We start from the raw sequence: 22,502 nt of genomic DNA, 5'->3' as shown, positions 1-22,502 counted from the left end.
TGTCAGCTTAGTCTATTAAGTTAATTGAGTCTGCTTTGCTATCTTTGAATTCCGCGCTGTAAGGTAGGTTTTCGTCATAAAAGATACTTAGACATAAGCGATTAAATAACCGTAAGGAAGTTTAATATAAAACTGGCGAGTCTTAAAACTTGTTAGAAATCTATAGGCGTCTTCTTGAAGTTCAGGGGTCCTGTTCGGGTTTTCTGTCAATGGTTTATTTTATGATCCCAGTTCCATAACTTGAGTTTTTCATTTTATTAATAACTGTAACTTTGGGGATTTTAGCCTAGGTTGTTATCTTTATCATCTGAGTTAATCTAAATTTTTAATTGTTTAATTAGTTAAAGTAATTAGGTTAAGGTTTTATTATTAAATTAATTAGTAATGATTATGTTTTATTATTATTATATTAATTAGGGTTAGGTTTAAATTAGTTTATTATTAGTTAATTAAAGTAATCATTAGTTAATTATTATTAAGTTTTAATTATTAGTATTAAATTCCCCCTCAAATATTATTAATAAATAGTAGTATCTTGTAATTGAATCTAATTTGCTAGTTTCGTAATTTAAAGAGTCTCGTGCGTTCGATATCCGGACTTACTTAGCTATACTAGAGTCGACCGGTTCACTTGCCGGTTAGTAGTTTAAGGGTCTAGAGTATTACTTAGTGTCTAGATTAGTATAATTTTAATTAATAATTAATTGACTACTTTTAGCACATCAAGTTTTTGGCGCCGTTGCCGGGGATTCTTGGCGATTGCGTTGTTAGCTTCGATTAGACTTAATTTCTACATACGTGCTATTTTTTTTATTGTTTTGTTTTGAGTCGTAGGTGTTTAATTGTCCGTGTCTATTGCTTATTTAGATTTTGTAATTATGTGTGAAATTTGTAATGGACCTCACTTTACCATTAAATGTCCATACTGTATTAACCTTAATTGTGATACGTGTGGTGATCCTCATTTACCCTGTGATTGTCCATACAAGGGTTCTAGATTTATTTGTTATAGATGCGGTGGTTGTCATATGACTCGTGCATGTCCATATAATCGTACTAACCCCTATGTGCAGCAACAGTCTTATCTTTCACAAGGGTCCCCGTCATATTTTTATAACGAACCGGATCGAGGATATCAATACAAACAAGGGCAAGATTATGGTCAACATTCCGAGAGCAACCCTGACAGGGGTGCAGAGGCGTATTTGAATAAGATTGAGGAATTGTTGACTCGACCATTAGAGAAGGATGCCCAATACCAACGAAAATTAGCTGAGCATGATGCTATACTAAGAAATCAACTATATGTTTTTGCAGGTCTCCAAGATGCAGTTAAAGTAATCTCCGAAATACTAACAAAGGTGGAAGAACGGTCAAAGCATATCTCCCAATGCATGTATGAGTCTGATAGCGAATTTATTCGAGAAACCGAAGAGGAGAGCATGCAAATAGAGCAGCAACCGACACCTGGATATAAGTATGATGTGGAAGGCAACTATTTGGGATACATGAATCGGTTGGGCGAGTTGTTCCCGATGTTTCCAGAAGAAGGTAAGGAGCCAATCATGGAGTACATAGATGATTCAGAGGAGAAAATTCCAGATACGGAGACACAAGTGGCCGATAAAGTCCCACCTCAGGTCACACAGGTTTGCGTTGTTGATTTTGCAGGTTGTTACAGTGACTCTGATAATGAAATAAATGAAGAAGAGTGGGCTGCTTATCAGAGGTCGTTAGTGAAGAAAGAAGAGATAGAGGATGACGTGGATTTGGGGGATTCACTTGAGTTGATGTTTGGCATTGAGGAAAAGGTTGTGAATGAATTGAGTGATGAAGATGAATTCCTTTATCTGGAGTTGGATGGATTGTCAGGGTATGGCGAGGTGGGTACATTGGATGTTGATGGAGATATTGCGTTTTTCGAGGCCCTACTTGTAGAGGACAGTGTAGATGAGGATGTGGTGTTAGAGGAAGAACACCATTGCCAGCCCGTGGGCTGTGTTTTGAATGATGATCAGGAATCAAAACCACGGGATAAGGTTGAGGATGATAGGTTACCTGAAAACCAAAGTTGCGTATACTTTAGAATATGGTCTACGGGAGTGAAAAAGTCATTAAATGTCAAATATCACCGTTCTTGTTGATACTTACAACGCATTCGGCTCTTGCCAGGTAAGTTTAAATATAGGTGGTCTGACCCGTTACTGATTTTTAATTCTAATTTAATATTTTACAGTTCCATCATTGATATATTACTGTTTGATAAGTACCGGGTGGAACTGAACGGGTTGGATAGGGTCCAGATCAAGAAGAAACCTCCTGATTAAGTTCAAGTGTGGGGAGGTTTCGCAGAGTTTGTATAATTCATCGAGTCACTAACGTAGTTTTTGTAGTTTGCCTTTGTTTTGTTTTGTTTTTTTTTTTTTTTGAGTTTTCTAGTTTGAAGTTTGAGTGAGCTACAGAAACGATCCATAAAGAAGAGTATATTGCAAAAGATAAGTGTGGGGATGATGGAGCAGCTGAAATGTATATTTTATATTTATTATTTGCGGCTAATTATTCATGATTTATTTGTAGGTTGATGTGAAACACTTTAATTGCTTAATATCTATCATTATGATAAGATACATTTTTAGATATGTTTGTTTTGTTTTGCCGCTTCCGTTCGTGTGAGAGAGAAGGAGTTACTATATGCTGAGCACGTTCGTAGTTGGAGGGCATTCATGGAAGAAGACTTTGGCATCATATTTCATGCGCATATTACCAGTTAAGTCTTTTTCTTTATCTAGCTTGTTAATTTTTTTTATTTTGTTTACTGTTTTTAATTTTTAATTTTTAGTTTTTTGTAGTCCAACTTGATTTTAGTTTTATTTTTATTTTAAGTCATCATTATCCTTGCATTGAGGACAATGCAAAATTTAAGTGTGGGGATATGATATTTATATCGTAGTTTAAATTGAGTTTTTGTTTGAAAAATAAAAAAAAATAAAAAAATTGAAAAAATGCTTTAAAAATGTCCCTTGAATCTAGTTTTTTGCCTTAAAGTGGGAGATGATGATATTTATCGGAAATTGGTTTTTCAAACTACTAATAATATGAGATAAATAAAAGAAAACGTACTTAACTTGGGATGTGTCGGTAGGCTCAGCCTTGATAATGAAAGTGCAAATTTGATAAAATGGGTCGAAAATCTCTTGTGGGTAAAGCGTTTTGTCCGTAGAAAATAAGTAATGAAAGGTCAGCCATACTCAAGCCTCAATTCTTGGTATGAAAAGTGGAAATATTATAAAGTTTAAAAAAGTTTAAAAAAAATTGAATACGTTATCATATGATGCTTGGGTAGGTTTAACGTTAGAGTATGCCGTGTAGCCTGTGATATAAATCTTAAACTTCTAGTTTTAGTGTTTTACACATCATTGGCGTATAGTTTTATAACCTTAAATCTTGTATTGATGGGATGCCCCGGGTCCGAAGACCATGGGTCTGTATGCAGTCTATTCATCTGGGTATTCACAATTCCAAATGGGGTTGTGAATATTTAAAAATTAAGCTAAAAAAAGAGCAAACCCGCAGATTTCTGCCACATAAGTCTTTAAACATGATCACAAAAAGTAAAAAAGTACAAATGAATTACAGACTTGATCATCCACGCTGTTAGCCATGTGGGGTCCCCTTGCTCGCGTCTCATTACCATTAAGAAACGGACCACAAGGGACACGCCACATGTAAGCTCTACAGATGAAATTTTGCATACTCACCTATGGTAATGGTTCGGTGTATTGCTTGATAATGGGGGTATGTCATGTTGTGGGGAACACTAGGTGTTAATTAATTGAAATCTTAATCGTATCTAATGGCTGCTTGGTAGACTTTAGTGCTTAAATTTAGGTGGATAAACAGTACCCTTGATCGTCTTAACTATTCATGAAAAAAATAGAGCAACAAAAAGTTTTAAATCTGCTAATTTTGATGTTTAAGTCAACTTGGGGTGGTCTGGTCCGTAAAAGCTGAAAATAAGCGGGTCTTAATTGTGTAAACCACTGAGTAAAAAATTGTCGGATCATATTTGTCCTGGTAAAGATTAAGGCATGGGTTTAAGTGGACAACAATATCGGTGATCGCGGTTTTTGCGTTTTTCTGAGCTTTAAAAATTAACCTATATGTTTGTTAGATCTGTATTTTCCGATTCTGATCCAACTGCATCAGACTTTTTCATGGACGAAAAAAGAATAAGTGTGGGGATATTTGATATAATGCTAAATGTTTATGTTTCTCGTGTATATTTTATTTAATATTTTAATTGTTTTTGTTCGTTTTTAGTCACGCTTTGTATACTACTAACGTTTTTGTGTGTCCTAGGTTCCGGGATTTGATCGTGATTAAAAAGGGCGAAAAAAGAGCCGAAACGGAGATCCGGAACGCGTCAGGAAGGTGCTAGAACAGAGAACCGGTCAGACCAGGCCGGTCTGACCGCCCCCTTGGTGGAGCACGTCGCGTCGCGCAGAGGGGTTCCCTATATCCCGTTGCGTGGCGCCTAGGGGTTGTTGATGACTTGTAAGGCCCCGTTACCGGTAGCCCTACTTTCGTGTTGGATTTACTCATAAACGCAGTTCTAAATATCAGAGTTAATTAAAACATTCGCGGAACATTAAAAACATTCAACCCATTACATTCCATAACCATAATTCTTGTCTTATCGAGCATTCATAGTCATTTAAAAACAAAACATAGTCTTTTAAAATAAAACATCATAGCAAAATCTTCAGATGCCAGCTTCGTCCAACTCTGCCATGTGTCCTCTTCAAGCTACCTGCCTCATTCTACTCACCTGCGTGCATACTAAAAGTCAGCTACGCTGAGTGAGTTCTAGTTAATCACGTACTCATACAATACATTATTACATTTCATACTTAACCTCTTAACTTTCTTTCATACACACATAAGTGCATATACTTTCATTCTTACCTTCATACTTTCTTTACATACATAATCATTCGTTTTGAAGAGCCTTTCGCCCTATAACCTCACAGATATTATAAGGGTCTGGTCCCTGACATCACAGATATTATAAGGGTCTGGTCCCTAACATCACAGATATTATTAGGGTCTGGTCCCTCTTCGTTACCATACAACCATGCCTTTCCTTCGTTTGTTAACTTTATCGCATTCATACATATAAGCAAATACATTATACTTACCTTATACGAACACTACGACCTGACAGTATGTGCAATATCCGAAAATCGTTCACGTACTAACAAGCAATCATTCATACATTGCACATCATTCATATAAGGCATACACTTATCACTTAGGATAAGTGTATTAACAAACATATCGAGTATGCACACAGCCCCGAAAACATAACACAGAAGTGGAGCTAGAAACTCACCTGAATCCTGTTACGCTCTCCGTTAATCGTTATTCCCTTCTTGAGTTGTGCACGGCTAACTGTATAATATTTACATGTATCAATTAACTACTACTACTCATGTTGTATTTCTATCTTTATATAACCCACAACGAACGGGGTCCGGGGGCAGCGCCCCTGGCAGCGGGGTCTAGGGGCGGCATCCCCTAGCAGGGTCCAAGGGGCAGAGCCCCTGGCTGGGGTCGAGCTGCTAGGTCAGCTTGGAAAAATTTTATTTCCATTAACTGTCTTAACACATTTTTCATTAGGTTTTTAATTTATTTTCCAATTTGCTAACTCCAGCGAACTTATCATTAAGCGAACTTAACAATAAGCGAACTTAACATTAAGCGAACTTACTGTAAGCGAACTTAGTGTTAAGCGAACTTAACATCAAGCGAACTTAACATTAAGCGAACTTACTGTAAGCGAACTTAGTGTTAAGCGAACTTAACATTAAACGAACTTATCACCAGGCGAAGTTAATTGCAGGCGAAGTTAGACATCAGCGAACTTGGGGTCCAGCGAAGTTAATCATAGGCGAACTTGTCAACAAGCAAAGTTATCAGTTAGGCGAACTTGCTTGCAAGCAAAGTTAAGCTTGCAGGCGAAGTTATGGCTGGGCGAACTTAGCTTGCAGGCGAAGTTAAGCTTGCAGGCGAAGTTGCCCAGCTGCGCCTCTGTTCAATCTTAATCCCCCAAAATCATCATCGTTTTACTGGGAAATCCATGGGTATGGTATTTGACTAACCCGCTATCATTCCTATGGTCGTTTTTGGATAAGATTTGACCCGAAAACACGTAAAGTTTGGACCTTTAATTTCATGAACGTTCAATACAAGATCTACGGTTTATCTTAAACGAACCGTACATGTTTATGGGTTTACTAGGTTCGTCCTAGAATCAAGTTCGCTACTTTACGTTTCGTTTAGACCCGATCTATCACTGTTTCAAGCTTCAAGGCTAAACGTTCAATAAAACTTAAAGTCAAGAACATACCTTTTGTGCTCGTTCGATCTTGGTTAGCTTGTTTAGGAACTCTAGATCTCGTATCTATCTTGAATCGCGTGTGCTTGCTCGGACCTCACCTCTCTTTCTCTCGGCCGAAATATGGTGGTGTGTGTTTTTGAGTGTGTAGAGATTTGGATGGATATAAATGAGGGTTTAGGGTTTTAGGTTGGTTTAAGAGGGTATTGATACCCCTTGAAGCCCATGGACCTAAAGCCCATTACCACTTAGTCCACCTTAATTAATCTATGTCCATGATCCGTTCTTAACTCGATATTAATTAATTAATTAATAATGCGAAATCACTAAACGTAACTTTCTTTATTTATCATTATAATATTCAGGATGTTACAAGAGTTTTTAATTCGTTTTTGCTTAATGTTGGGCCTTGTTTTGGGTATTTAAACACCTTTAACTTAAACCTGACAATAACCTGAAAGCCACCAGCCGAATTGTAGAGTTCTTAGAGCTATCTTACGAGTCTTGTGGTGATTTTGAAGGCAAGAGGACAGCCGGTGAAGAGCTACACGTTTACGTGTGAAGTTTTACGGGTTTTATCATCCTTGATTCTTCATTCCTTAGATTTTCACCATGTTTTCTTATTTACTTGTTTTGTTGATTTAGACTTTATTATGCTAGGCTAAATCCCATAAACTACCTAGATCGTGATGAACCTTAGTTCGGTTTGATATTTGTTTGGATTTCGTTTCGTTATGAATTTTATGTTCTAAGTAGACGGTTGAGTTTGATTTGATTGATGCATATGATTGCTTGGTTTTGTTTACTTGGATTTATTGTTTCACATTGCCCTTGTTGATTGTTTCATAGGATAGGGTTTTGTTAGGTCATTTACTGTGTGTTCTTGACTAGTTTGTGATTCATATCGATTAAAATCATATAAACAATAAAATCAATTAAACAGATAAAAGTGAGCTGCTAGTCTAAAAAGTTGAAAGGTGATAGGCTATTGATAGATCTTTGGATTACTAGATTTAGTTCTTCGTAAGGTGTCTGTCTAGATTTGATTGTCAGCTTAGTCTATTAAGTTAATTGAGTCTGCTTTGCTATCTTTGAATTCCGCGCTGTAAGGTAGGTTTTCGTCATAAAAGATACTTAGACATAAGCGATTAAATAACCGTAAGGAAGTTTACTATAAAACCGGTGAGTCTTAAAACTTGTTAGAAATCTATAGGCGTCTTCTTGAAGTTCAAGGGTCCTGTTCGGGTTTTCTGTTAAGGGTTTATTTTATGATCCCAGTTCCATAACTTAAGTTTTTCATTTAATTAATAACTGTAACTTTGGGGATTCTAGCCTAGGTTGTTATCTTTATCATTTGAGTTAATCTAAGTTTTTAATTGTTTAATTAGTTAAAGTAATTAGGTTAAGGTTTTATTATTAAATTAATTAGTAATGATTATGTTTTATTATTAGGGGCATTTACATTTTTCCCCTTGCTAAGTGGCTTAATTACATATTTCCCCAACTTAAAATATACAATTACATATTTCCCCTCTTTAAACCATACATATTACATATTTACCCATTTCACTTAAATTAATTCATTAATTGACGATTATACCCTTAATGGTTTAAAAAAAGAAAGAAAGGTGAAAAGCATATAGAAACGTGATCTGGACTTGGTCTCTCTCCGGTCTCTCACTCCGACCAAGTTCCGGTCTCTCTCTCTCTCTCTCTCTCTAACCTAACCACCACACACAACCCACCACCCCAAACAGTCCACCGCCATCTTGTGTTAACGGCTTGGTCGACCCAATCTCCGGCGACCACCACCACAACCACGTTTTTCAGATCTGAAACGATAGTGTTAGATATAAAGTGGCTGATCTCATTTTACCCGTTTAAGAGCTTCACGGTGGGGGAATTTGGGTTGGTAGAGATATGAGACATGAAGAAAGAGGGAAAGTGTGGTGGGGTGGCGGTTTGCGATGGTGATGTAGTGGCCGGAAACTCGCCGGATAATTGCGTTTGCCGGAAGTACGTTGGAGAAGAAGAGGTGGGTTTCACTATTATTCTAAACTGATTCAATTTATTAGTTAGATATTTTGAATAAAGGGGTAAATAGGTCATTTGATTTGAAAAGGGGAAATATGTAATTAACTTTTGTTAGTTGGGGAAATATGTAATTAGCGTTGTTTAGTAAGGGGAAATATGTAAAATCTCTTATTATTATATTAATTAGGGTTATGTTTAAATTAGTTTATTATTAGTTAATTAAAGTAATCATTAGTTAATTATTATTAAGTTTTAATTATTACTATTAAATTCCTCCTCAAATATTATTAATAAATAGTAGTATCTTGTAATTGAGTCTAATTTGCTAGTTTCGTAATTTAAAGAGTCTCGTGGGTTCGATATCCGGACTTACTTAGCTGTACTAGAGTCGACCGGTTCACTTGTCGGTTAGTAGTTTAAGGGTCTAGAGTATTACTTAGTGTCTAGATTAGTATAATTTTAGTTAATAATTAATTGACTACTTTTAACACATCAATTACAAACTATACATCCCGGGTGCGATTCTAGGAGATTAGCCGAGCCTAGACATCATCAAATCTTCAATACGGGTGATATAGATCATGCGGAGGGTCTTGGCACAAGCTATGATGGTGGAAATCACCTCTTTGAGCTGCTGGAATCGCCTCTTGGTCGTTAAAACGAAGTTAGGGTTTCATATGATGAAAAAGATGATATAAACTAAAAATCCCGTCTGCCCCTCCCGTCGCCGTACGCGACGGGGTCTTCCATGGTCAATCGCGTACCGCGATTGACCAAAAGTCAACATATAAATTCCTACCCATCGCGGTACGCGATGGGGACCTCAGCAAGCCCATCGCGTACCGCGATGGGACCCTGCTACATAAATCTTCAATCTTTTCATCGTTTTGCGTGCTGGAAATCCCGGGTCTTCATTCCGTGTCAAAACAGGTCCATAATGAGTATTTTAACGCCTGTGACCTGAAATCCAATAATACACGTATGAAGTATCGATAGTTCTAGCATAAACAGTTAAAACTAAATAATAAACAAACTAAAACATATACAAATTAACCAACCATCAGAGACAAAAGAAGAAACATAGAAGGCAGTTCCATAGTTGAGATATTATCAACTAAGTTTTGTTACATATATGGAAGAAAAAAACTAGCTAAGATAAGAATGTGTTAGATGCATGAATGCTAGCCATACGTTTAAATAGAAGCCGTACTTTTGTTTTCCTTTCTATTGTTCTTAATATCTATAGTGACAATGATGTGTTCCAGGAACATTTAGTCAGTGGCGAAGCTTGGACTAAGACGCTGGGGGACCGGACTAAAAATGTATAAAGAATTTCAAAACGGAGGGGACCGGGCTCAAATTTTCGGCTGAAAACGGCTATATTTAAACTACGTATAAAAAAATTCAGGCGAAAACAAGTACTTTTACACTATTACGCAAAAAAAACAGGGTGGGGGGAGGCCGGGGCCACCCCCGGCCCTCACTAACCTTCGCCCCTGCATTTAGTCCAACGATTATATAACACACAAACCATGAAAAAAGATATTTCGTATTGCATTATTGAACCACGCCAACGTTGTAAAACCTCTAATCTCGCTTCATATGTGTCGTTCTGGTATTCGTTGAACCCTCTTTTTAGGAATCAACACAATTTGTGTCTCTGTCACATTCTCAATCTCTAAAAATGAAAACCCAAAATTCATTACTATCAGGGCGGACCTACATACAAGATTTGGGAGGCGGTTTCATGAGTCCGCCACTGATTACTACTGAAGATTAAGCTGATATAATATTATGTTAATATAATTATTATAACATAGTTATTGTTGCATAACCATCCCTTGCAACAGTTCATGCTTAGACTATATATATGTCAACAGATGTGCAAACATTCAATACAAGTGGTTTATGAGATGCAGATTGGCATTTGCTATATCTTTGCTTTCTAACTTAATTAAGGACTAGTATTCAAAGCTGAGTGGAGATTGGAAAACACAACAGAAAGATAGCAACATGAATCGCGTGCAGTAAGTAAAACGGACAATGGTTATTGTTGGCCAAGAGATCCAAATGACACATACTTTCACCTTCTTGACTTCATATTCAAAAGATAGAAGAATAATACACTACACAATAAACGGATGTGGAACGTAAAACTGACACCTTTAATTCCAAATTACCATGTACTAATCAATCAAAAGTTATTCCTACAATTTATTTAAAATTAGTACACATGAGGTAGAAGTCAAAGTTCATTTCTCTTATGCATGGTTATGCCAGGCATAACGTCCAAGTCTATATCTTCTTTCCTCATGCCATCCGGCATACACCAATCAAACAAGTAAAGAAGATTAGCAAGTAAAAGCTCCACTATAGCAACCCCCATCGACATCCCTACACAGATTCTTCGACCAGCCCCGAAAGGAATCAATCCGAAGTCATTACCCTTAAAGTCAATGTCGCTACCTAAAAAGCGCTCTGGGAAGAAGTCATCTGGGTTCTCCCAAAACTCAGGATCTCTTCCAATAGCAAATGCATTCACGTAAACTATGGTTTTCTGCTTGATTTTGTAGCCATGTAAAATAGTATCTTTCATCATTTCTCGAGGAACTAGAAGAGGAGACGGAGGGTATAGCCTCATGCTCTCTTTCATCACTGCCTTTAGATAAGTAAGCTTTGGAAGATCATCTTCATCTATTCTGCCCTTCTTTCCAGTCACATTTCTCACTTCTTCTTGTGCTTTCTTCATTGCATTTGGGTTCTTTATTAACAATGTCATCGACCAAACCACTGATGCTGCACTAGTATCTGTCCCGGCTATGAATACATTCTAAAGATAAAGCATGCAATTAATACTGCGTGGAAATTATGAAGAAAAAAAACTAAATAAGCATATGTTCAAATTTTATGAAGTAAGTTAGGTGTTATATATATCTTCATAATGCAATAGGTCTATTTGTTGTGGCTTTATTATTGTGATAGTTTAGTTAGATAAGGGGAAGTGGTCTAATGCCCCTAGTCACATCATCTCAAAACACCCCATTTTGGAGTGGGACGTTGCCCATTAAAAGAAACCCTCATTTAATTGTTTCAACCAAAAAAAGTCACCCTTCTCTTCTTTTTTCAATTAATTATTTAATTTAAAAACTATTTTAATTAAAACGAGTGAGTAAAACTATTGCAAACATAGTGGAAATAACCCTTCGCCTACATGGAAATGGAAGTGATGTGGTGGGACTTTTTCATGCTATCATGAATTCATTATGGATGCATTATCGGTGAAACTTGCTTAATGATGTTGCGCAAGGGAGATGTAACATGTTTTTTCTTACACAAGGGTGATAAATAGTGCAACATTTATGGGCCGTTTCATGTTTGGCATTCGTAGTGGAGCCACAACAAAGTAAATAACGCTTCTCATGTTGTAGTCATGTAGGTGAAAATGTCTCACAAAAAGAAGCATAATGGTTTCACTATCTATATAATTAAAATAATATTTAAATTAATTAAATAAATTATATAATTAAAGAAAATGGGTGATAGGTTGGATTATTATCGGTTCATGCAATCAATAAATATAAGAGAAAGGAGAGCAACGCCCCACTATCTCATCATTGTGGCTAGGGGTGTTCAGTTTATTCGAATCAGGCTCAAAAACTCAAAATTTGATTGGATCGAAGTCAATTTCAAAGTTCTAATTCGGTTCGATTCAATTTAATTTAACTAATCGTATTTCAAATCGCATACAAATTTCTAATTTTAGATTCGATTCGATGTTAAATTTGAATTCTTATATATATATACACACACACACATATCTAACTATCTATATAATTGTCTACCATAAAATCTTAGGTCTCGCTCTCAGGTTGTTTCCCACATTCTCTAGAGCCACTAGATTGCTTGATTTATAAATGAATGTTTCTCATGCATTTGAACCAAATTCGCGGGTATGGGTCTCACCAAACTCGGATATTCTTTAAATGAGTTATAACATCTCATTTATTTGTAAAACTATTTCATAATCAAACAATAATTTTCACGGGTCATGGGTCTCACCAAACCCGGATAACCCTTAAACGGGTTATAACATCTCATTTATTTGTAAAATAACCCCTTGATCATCAAAGAATAATTTTCACGGGTTATTGGTCTTACCAAACTCTAATAGCCCTCAAATGGGTTATAAGATCTCATTTATTGATAAACACTTTCATCATCAAACCCTAATTTAATTTATCTGCTTTACATGTTCTCTGTTGATGGTCTATCATCTCCATCGTCGGTTAACTTCCGATACTACCCCACCATTGTCAACTACATCAACGCCCTTTTTTTCATTAGACAAATATTTGTGTTCATGTTTGTACATTTAAAAAAATCAGCATGCTCGTGTTCGTTTATGTTTGTTCGTTCTCAACTGATAAAACCCAAACGTTAAAAAATATAATAACAAACTAATATATATGTATTAAATTAAAACAGAACTACGTTAAAAAAAAGTAAAATAAATCATCATAAAATAGCAACCGATTAAAAACAAAACTTTAAATAAAATCCCGTAACACGGGAGGATCAAACTAGTTTATAGAAATAATTACATAAGCTTTTTAAGTTATAAAGACTAAAAAAATAAGAAAGTTACCTCTTTATTTTATTTTGAATTTTACCAAATATACTCTTAATTTTTTTTGAATGTATCAATTTTTAAAGGGTATTACCAAACATACTATCCTTCTCTTCATCTTTACTAAACGGACCACATACTTAAAAGTTTTACATTAATACGATTTAACTTTTTTTGTTTTTCATTTGCAATTTTGTTATCTTTTATTATCATTATTATTTAAAATTGTTTTTTATACTTTAAAGAGTTTTTTTTTGCATATTATAAAACAGTTTTTTTAGTTATTTAAAATAACCAAAATAATTTTCTATGCAAGAAAAACGTTTCTTTAATTAAAAAGAAATTTTTTCCTATTTGTGTTTTATTACTTTTAGAGATTTAAAAAAATTAAAGATAACTTACCTTTTTTCTAATAAAAAATTCACATTTTTAAATCAATAAGAGAGATTAAACAACATACGCATTGATAACAATTTGGTTCTTTTTCTCATGTCATGTGACCTGAACATAACAAACAATATTCAAATGATATTTTTGTGGGTAAAAGACATGATAAGATAAAAATATACCAAAAGTTTTATTGTTTTTATAAAGATTTTATATCATTATTCTATAAATACAGTTTATAATGCAGTTAATAATAAATATTATTATTATGATAAAGAACAATATGAAAGAAAATTAAAAAAAAAGATAAAATTACTGTAAGGTTTGTAAGATATTTTAAAGGGAGAATCGAAATGACAAAAAAATATTTGAAGGTTGTAACACGTCAAATATAATTGTAAAAGAAATTGAATGTTTAGAAGAAGTGGTATGACAAGTACACCAGGAGTACTTTTAGCCTAATCATTTTTAAATGATCTATTTGTTTTAAAAACTTGTATATTTTGTTGTTAAAAAATCAATTTTGTAATAGTTTTGAAATTAGGTTTAAAACAAATTCCTTTTTGCTCAATTATAATTTGTATTTCTCAAACCTATTCCATTTCGAATTTAAATTCAATTTCAAAATTTCAAAACTCGTTTTTTTGAATAATTCGAATCGTCGAAATTCAGTTCGTTGAACACCCCTGGTTGTGGTGATGTTTTGCATAATTTTTCTTAAAGAATAATTTTGAATATACACACTTGAAGAATATCTTTTAATAACAAAACGTGTTTTTGAAGTGCATGTGTAACTGTGTATATATATTGATATTTTAACTACTATTTGTTATTTTTGTATTTTTAAAATTTGTGTTTATATTCAAAAACTTCAAAATACAAGATTATGTAAAAATAAGTTTTTCTCATGTAAAACACATGATTTCCGGCTCACTACTTTGTTATGTTTTTAAATCAACTCACTCCTATAATATATATATATATAGATATATATATATAGGGGATGGTTCAAGAGAGAAATAGAATTAGTGTGAGAAATTAATTACAACCCTTGATTGTCTTTGATCAATGACCTACATACAAGATGCCAATTTTGTATTATTATGATGCTTCATTTTAATGCATTTAAAAGAAAAGGGTATTTTAGTATTTAGCTCTCTCATTTTAATGCATTTGTTCATGTATATAAGATGGAATTTTAATGCATTTATGAGCATCCTTTAATCACATCCCACGGTAATGCCTAGGCCATAATTCAATTTTAAACATTCCATAAATTATACAACTTCCAAAAATAAAACCACACATGTGTTATATAAGTTATAAGGAAATAAATAGCTACACATCTTGGTTTAATCCTACACAGCATTTTAAATTACACATAAATGTTTTAGCCCCACACAAATAAAACATTAGTTATGTGATAGCTATAAAAATTGTTGTAAATTGTAATAATGTAGTAATCCTACAAAAATGGATTATGCCTACACTCACTTGTCAAATCCTACACTAATGTTGGAAGCCTACACAAAAACCAATATTACTTTGTAAAACATACATACATGTGTCATCCCTACACAGACCAAACGTTACGTATTTGTGTAGGGTTGTTTTTTTGATTAAGTGTTTATATTGATCGAACTTCTTTATCGTCACGGTAATAACTCGAAAATTGTAAATTATAGAGTGATTAGTAACTTACAATTACAAGAAAATAAAAATATTATAAAATATTATGCAACTTTAGTAATCGATTTAGGTATAGATAAATCAATTTAGTTGAATATTAAAACCAAATCTTCATATTTGTTTCAATCTGTATATGGTGTAAGAACATAGGAAGGAAATCGAATATATAAGAGTTTTGAAGATTAATCAATTAAAAAAGAATAAAAAGTTAACTTTCAAACTTAAATTGTTTCCAAAATAAAATAATTTGATGTTTTACCATTACACCCTTTTAGTTAATTAAAAGAAAAAATAAAAGAAAAATTTTAATTGGTTGAAATAATTTCTCACACTTCTTGCAATAATCTCATTTTTCTCTTGAACTTAAACCTATATATATATATATATATATATATATATATATATATATATATACTAGTTTTTATCCCCTCGTATTACGGGGTTGTTTTATATTATTTGTTTCTAATATTTAATTATTTTTTGAATTTTTATTATTTTTATTGTATAAAAGTTAATAATATACTTATGGTTTGATGATAAATTGTGTCACAAAGATATGAGATGTTATAAGTCGGTTTAAAGTTATATGGGTTTGATGAGACCCAATACTCGTTTATTTTTTTACTATAAAATTGGTTTTTTAATTATAAATAATATATATATATATATATATATATATATTAAATAAATCAGAAATTAACTTTTAAGTATATCCCCTACTTTATATGGTTACACATAAAAGGAATATATCGGGTTAAATTTAAAAAGAAAAAAATCAAATCAAACGTAGTTTGTTAATCTTGAGTGTAGAAGTATATTTATGCCATTTGTCTTTGTTAGTTTTTGGTTTTATATATACAAATCAAACGTATATTTTTTTAAAATAAATCATATATTAATTTTTAGTATATTCTCTACTTTGTAGGATTTTTATATCAAATATTTGGTGTTAGTTTTTTATTTAATGAGATGTTATAACCCGTTTAAGAAATATCTGGGTTTGATAAGACCCATACCCGTGAATTCGGATCAAATGCATGAGAAGCCTCCATTTAAAATCAAAAAAATCTGGCGACTCCAAAATAATGGGGAGTGACCACATCGCAACACATAAGATTTTTATGTTTTCGTTTATATATATTATAGATATATATATATATATATATTACTATTTTATTGTATTTTAATATTAAGTTATTTTATTAAAATAGGTATATATATAGGGGTGGGTTATTGTACAATAATGGCTTATCGTACATTACGTACGCGTCCTTCCAGAGCGTCAGATTATAAAACACGCGGTGACAGTTTCGTAAATAACCAAAGAACTAGTTCATGATCAAATTCATCGATTACAAAACGATTCTAATCCAAATTCTAAACTTCTCGCTCTATCTCATCCAATTTCTAAACTATAATCAAAGCTTAAAGTATGAAATCTCAAAAGTCAAAACCCAAAATATAAAATACGACGTCGAAGTTCTATAAAACTTCAAATTGATCAAAAATTGATGATTTATTCAATCGATTTGATGTGTATAAAGATTTAGATTCATCAAACGATTATGATATTGCTGAAATAATACACTCAATTGAGCTCTGACTAGGGTTCAAAATATTACGTTTAAACGTTTTGAACAAAACTGAAGTCCTTTAAATGTTCTGACCAAAATGAACATTTTAACGTTTTCACCAAAAATGAACATCTTTAAACGTTCAACTAATATGATCAAATTATTAGAAGTTCTGGGTGTTCAAAAATTTTAGAAGCTCTGAACTTCTAAACTAACAAAAAAAGTCCAGAAACAAAAAGTTTAAGCGATCAAGCCGAATTCTTACCCTTAAACATTCAAATGTTGAACCTTTAAACGTTCAAGGTTAAAAGTTTAAACGTTCAGGCAATAAAGGCAAAAAAAAATAAACGTTCAACTTATACGTTCAGACATTTAAACGAACACCTTTAAACGTTCAGAAGTTCATATATAAAATTAAATATCTGTAACATTAAATTGAACACTGAAATCACTTCATATAATCTCGTAATCATCAAACAATTATCAATCGACCGTCAATTTGATCATCGATTCCATCATATGAACAAATATAGAACATCTGCAACTGGGTTTCTGCAAATGACGTTTTCAGTTCAAAAAAATTGAAGTGTGTGTCTGCAAATGACGTACGTGACGATGATTGAATCGATGCAACGGTTAATTATGATGGAAACGATTGATTTACGAATTTTCCACCGCGTGTTTTTTAAAATCTAGGGTTGATGGTGTAGCATACCTAACGTACGATAATCAATTTTTGTATTTTATTGTTTACCTATATATTTATATATATATATATATATATATATATATATATATATATAGGGGAGGGTTATTCTAAAAAGAAGTAGTTTCCTAGGAAGACTAGGAATAAATCACAACCATTGGATCATGTTAATCAATGGTTGAGATTTAAAATTACAAAAAACCGACATAATTTCCTAGAATTACTCTTTCACCACTATAATCGACATAGTTTCCTAGAATTATTCTTTAACCATAGGTTGTAATGCCACATGTCAAAAATCTATTGATTCTTACCATTCTTAGGAAACTATTTATTTTTATTTGAACATTTTTCTATATATATATCTACCTGTTTTAATAAAGTAAAATAATTGTAAACACGTGTTGGTTTGTGGTTAATCCTCACTTTTTTTTCCTCCAAAACAAACATATGTTATAGATCAATAATTATTTACTTTCCTTTTACACTCAATTTATATTATATCTATAACATGATTAAATTATTCACTTTCCTTTAAACTCTATTTATTAATCTATACACTTTTATAAAAATAAATACTTTCATATTATACTACTATACATTGTTAGAACATATTTCACAACATCCTTGGTGAAATCCAAAAATTAACAACAAACAGTGCTTGTTAAATACTGAAAATAATATAAATTTAAATGTTATCATTAACATATTATATTATGTATATTGTTGAAAATTGTAAATAAAAAAACTCTAATACGCTTTCAATTTACGAAGTAATTTTTTTAATCATTAAATTATAAATATATGCTTAAAATTTGGTCCATTTTTTAAAAATAAATCCATTTATCTATTGGTTTTTTTGTACATTGTCATATAAATTTATAAATTATAAATATATGATTTGAATCTATCTATTTATTTTTTCGGTTAATTTATTAAACTATACATATATGTGTTAAATTGTAAAGAAGGTATATACCAATCACTTTCAAATATAATAACGCTTATCATATTTAGTTTCTTGGGTTTTTTTATCAAGGATTACTTCGGGTCTTTTATGAAACTAAAATTTGATTTTTGCGGGTTAAAAGTTGGTAAATAGATCGTTTTGACAAATTAACTACATTTGACTCAAATTTGTTACGGGTAAAACATTTGTTACGAGTTCAAAGTTTTGACTTGAAAATGTAGAACAAATGAAAGTTATAATTTTAAATGTGACTGGGTTTCGAATTTATTTTTAAGGACATTTTTAGAAATAGTCAAATGATTCGGATTTTACACATTGAGTATTTTTTTTCTTGAAAATTAAAATTTAAGAAAAAATGATAAATACTTCCGACATACCACCTCCAGACCTATCAATGTTTCTACTTTTATCAAATTAAAAACATTTGTGTCAGCATTGATTTTTCCTTAAATGGTGATTAGAATGTTTTATGTGAAGCATGTCAAACAAAATTATGCTCAAGCGAAGCAAAACATTCACAAAATTGAACGAGTTAATATGTTTTTTTTGTTAATTGGCAAAGTCGAGAAGTCCCTCAAACTTATCAAAATCTTTTTCATTGTGTAGCTCAAAACTCTTATTATATGAGAAGTATTCTTCGAAATTAGTTCATAACCAAATTTCTTTCAGTTTTACATATATAATACTGAGAATAAATTATCAATAGATGTAGTGTTATTGTGTATGTTTTTGCATGTGCATTATTTTTTTTTCAAGTTCATTTGTTTTTTTTTTGGAAAAAATCATTATATATTGCTTTATTTGTAACTTAATTGTTTTGATCAATTTATGTGACATAAATAAAATCAGTTTATGTATAATAATACAAGCATGGATATAATACATTTTTCTACATACATTATGTATTGCTTTATTTGTAACTTAATATTTACATAACCCCGTGTGTTACACAGACTCTAAAGCTAGTATATATAAAATTTTTATTTTTAAAGTTTTTATATGTTATTTAACAAAACAAAAGGAAATTATAAAAATGTATGCAAATCGTAGAAGTATATATATAGCTTGTAATTACGTAATTTAAAAAATATATATTTTTTTAAAAAAAATACTAGACATAAATGAAGTTTTTTTTTTTTACTTTTACTTTTAGTTTAGTAAAGTATCATTATATTAAAAAGGTGTTTTTCAATCGAATATAAATGGTCTTTTTGAGTAGGGGTGTTCATCGGATCGGATAACGGATTATTTGGGTTATTCGGTTTGAGTTATTCGGATTTGAAAATTTTTAGACCCTATTCGAAATCCGATCCGATCCGAATTAGGAATATTCATATCCGATCCGAATCTATCCGAATTCAATTCGGATCGGATTCGGATAATATCCGAATAATCCGAAATTATCCGAATAATCCGAAATAAAGCTAAAATTTTTTCTATTTTTTTGTTCATAACATTTAATGGTTTAGAACCACAATAAACATACAAACCGGAAAATACGAATTACTATTAACATAAATTTAAAGTTTAAACTTCAAATAATAGTCTAAAATATATACCAACCCAGAAAATACCAATAAAAACATGTTTTTATTCGTATTAATCGGATATCCGAATAATCCGAACAATCCGAATTTTATAAAATTCCATATCCAAATCCAATCCGAATCCGAATTACTTATTCGGATATTCGGATTGATCCGATCCGAATATCCGAATAAGAATTCGGATCAGTTTATCTGGGTTTCGGTTTCGGTTCGGATTTCGGTTTTATTCGGATTTCGGATTTCTTGAACACCCCTATTTTTGAGGTTGGGTCTCTCACCTATAATGGTTTTCCTCTTCGGGTGAAATTAAATGATCGGGTGGGTCAATAATGACTATTAAAAAATTAAATCTAAAAAAGAAAAAACAATTGGTCAGGTCCAAAAGGATTTTTTTAATTATTCCGATATGTTATTTTAATCATTTTAACATGATGTCATAATACGCATATTCATATATAATCAGCCAATAGAGAGGAGATATGGATTACCATTAGCAAGGCTTTTATGTGCTCGTGAGTAAGGCTGAAGAGTTTGTCTTGCATTAGCCGTAGTAAAATGTCAATAACATCCTCCTCTTCCTCATGTGACTTAAGGTTTTGACCATTAAGGTGTTCATCAATGAGACGTTGGTAAAACAAATCAAAATCTTGGAAGCATTTCTCTAGCCGATCCATCTTGCCCGTGAACCTATCAACCAAACTTACAAAAGGCAGGCCAGGCCAAATATCCGAAGCATAGTTATCCGCTACAATATGCTGAATTTCACCAACTAGCCAAAGAACCTTCTTTCTTTCATGTTCATCTTGGTACCTCATGCCAAAACCAACTCTCATCATGATAGTACCTGTCACGCTCTTGGCAAATTCGCTCACGTTTATTATGTTATTAGACGAAAGTGCTAGCCCATGTATCGTACTCATGGCACGTGAGACTTCATCTTCACGAATATACCTAAAAGATTGAACCCTTTTTGTACTTAACAGATGAGTTGTAAAAATCCTTCTCATCTCTTTCCACTTCTCATCATACGGGGCAAAGACTAGATCTATTCCCCCGTACGAAAACTTTTGGTCGCTGAGCAATCTTGGCCTACTACAAAAGATAATATCTTGGGTTTTCAAGACTTCTTTCGCTACACTTGCTGACGAAACAACGATAGTTGGGATGAAACCAAAGCGAAGAGATATGATTGGGCCATAGGTTGTTGATAGCTGCCATAGGGAAGTATGGATGCTTGATGGATTTATTTGGTGCAAGTTTCCAATAAAGGGTAGTCCGGGGGACCTGGTGGATTGAATCTTGATTTGTTTTTAATGATTTTGGGGAGAAGATAGAACACAGATAGGAGTAGAGACAAAACAAGAAACATAGAAGGCAGTTCCATAGTTGAGATATTATGAATTTGAAGTCCAAGTTTTGCTATATGAAGATAAGAATGTGTTGGATGCATGAATGCTAGCCATACAATTAAATAGAAGGCGTACTTTTTTTTTCCTATGTTCTTAATATCTGTAGACTATAGTGATTAGTGACAATGATGTGTTCCAGGAACATTTAGTCCAACGTTTATATAACACACAAACCATAAAAAAGATATTTCGTATTCGCATTATTGAACCACGCCAACGTTGTAAAACCTCTAATCTCGCTTCATATGTGTCGTTCTGGTATTCGTTGAACCCTCTTTTTAGGAATCAACACATTTTGTGTCTCTCTCACATTCTCAATCTCTAAAAATGAAAACCCAAAATTCATTACTATTAGAGGCGGACCTACATACAAGATTTGGGAGGCGGTTTCAGGAGTCCGCCACTGATTACTATTGAAGATTAAGCTGATATGATATTATATTAATATAGTTATTGTAACTTAGTTATTAACCATCCCTTGCAACAGTTCATGCTTAGACTATATATATATCAGCAGATGTGTAAACATTCAATACTTGTGTTTTATGAGATGCAGATTGGCATTTGCTATATCTTTGCTTTCTAACTTAATTAAGGACAAGCATTCAAAGGTGAGTGGAGATTGGAAAACACAACAGAAAGATAACATGAATCGCTTGCAGTAACACTGCATTTTTTAGTTTTTTATTTAAGAGTTTGGAAAAGAAAAGATAAAAAAAATTTCATTCTTGAGTTTCGTTTTTAAAAGAAAAGAAAGAGTATGGAAAGAATTTTTTTTTTTCCTTTAAAACTTTCCTGCCAAATATGGCCGGATAGTGAAGGAAAACTTTATAATATTACTAATTTATCCTATCTCAATTCTCTTTTCCATGTTGCTATGAGAACATAATTGTAAAGTTACAATTTTTTTCCTAATTTTTCCTTCCGATCTAACTCAAAAATGTAATTAATACTTTCTTTTCTTTTATTTAAACTCGAGAATGTCTTTTAAGTATATAATTTCTTTTCTTTTCTTTCTCTATCCAACCTTATCATTTCCTTTCCTTATATTTTAAACCCGAGAATGTAGTGTAAGTAAAACGGGCAATTGTTATTGTTGGCCAAGAGATCCAAATGACAAATACTTTCACCTTCTTGACTTCATATTCAAAAGATAGAAGAA

At 32.5% G+C, this 22,502-nt stretch overlaps 1 protein-coding gene and 1 pseudogene across 2 annotated transcripts in view; one reads left to right on the top strand and one right to left on the bottom strand.

The window, feature by feature from the left end:
• LOC143539479 (large ribosomal subunit protein eL8y-like) overlaps window positions 1-22,502 on the top strand; it is a 243,587-nt gene that overhangs the window by 202,925 nt on the left and 18,160 nt on the right. The gene's annotated exons all lie outside the window — the stretch shown is intronic.
• Window positions 10,589-21,351, bottom strand: LOC143539473 (6,7,8-trihydroxycoumarin synthase-like; annotated as a pseudogene). Its single transcript, XR_013136450.1, has 2 exons — window positions 20,420-21,351; window positions 10,589-11,261 (listed from the first exon to the last, which is right to left on the bottom strand). The product of XR_013136450.1 is annotated as a 6,7,8-trihydroxycoumarin synthase-like (transcript).

This window comes from Bidens hawaiensis, unplaced genomic scaffold (genome assembly GCF_021521415.1).
Source record: "Bidens hawaiensis isolate Kalapana, Puna unplaced genomic scaffold, B.hawaiensis_p1.1 tig00011896_1, whole genome shotgun sequence".
NCBI lineage: Eukaryota > Viridiplantae > Streptophyta > Magnoliopsida > Asterales > Asteraceae > Bidens > Bidens hawaiensis.
Note: the sequence above shows the minus strand (reverse complement) of the source record. Positions and strands in the feature narration are given on the sequence as shown.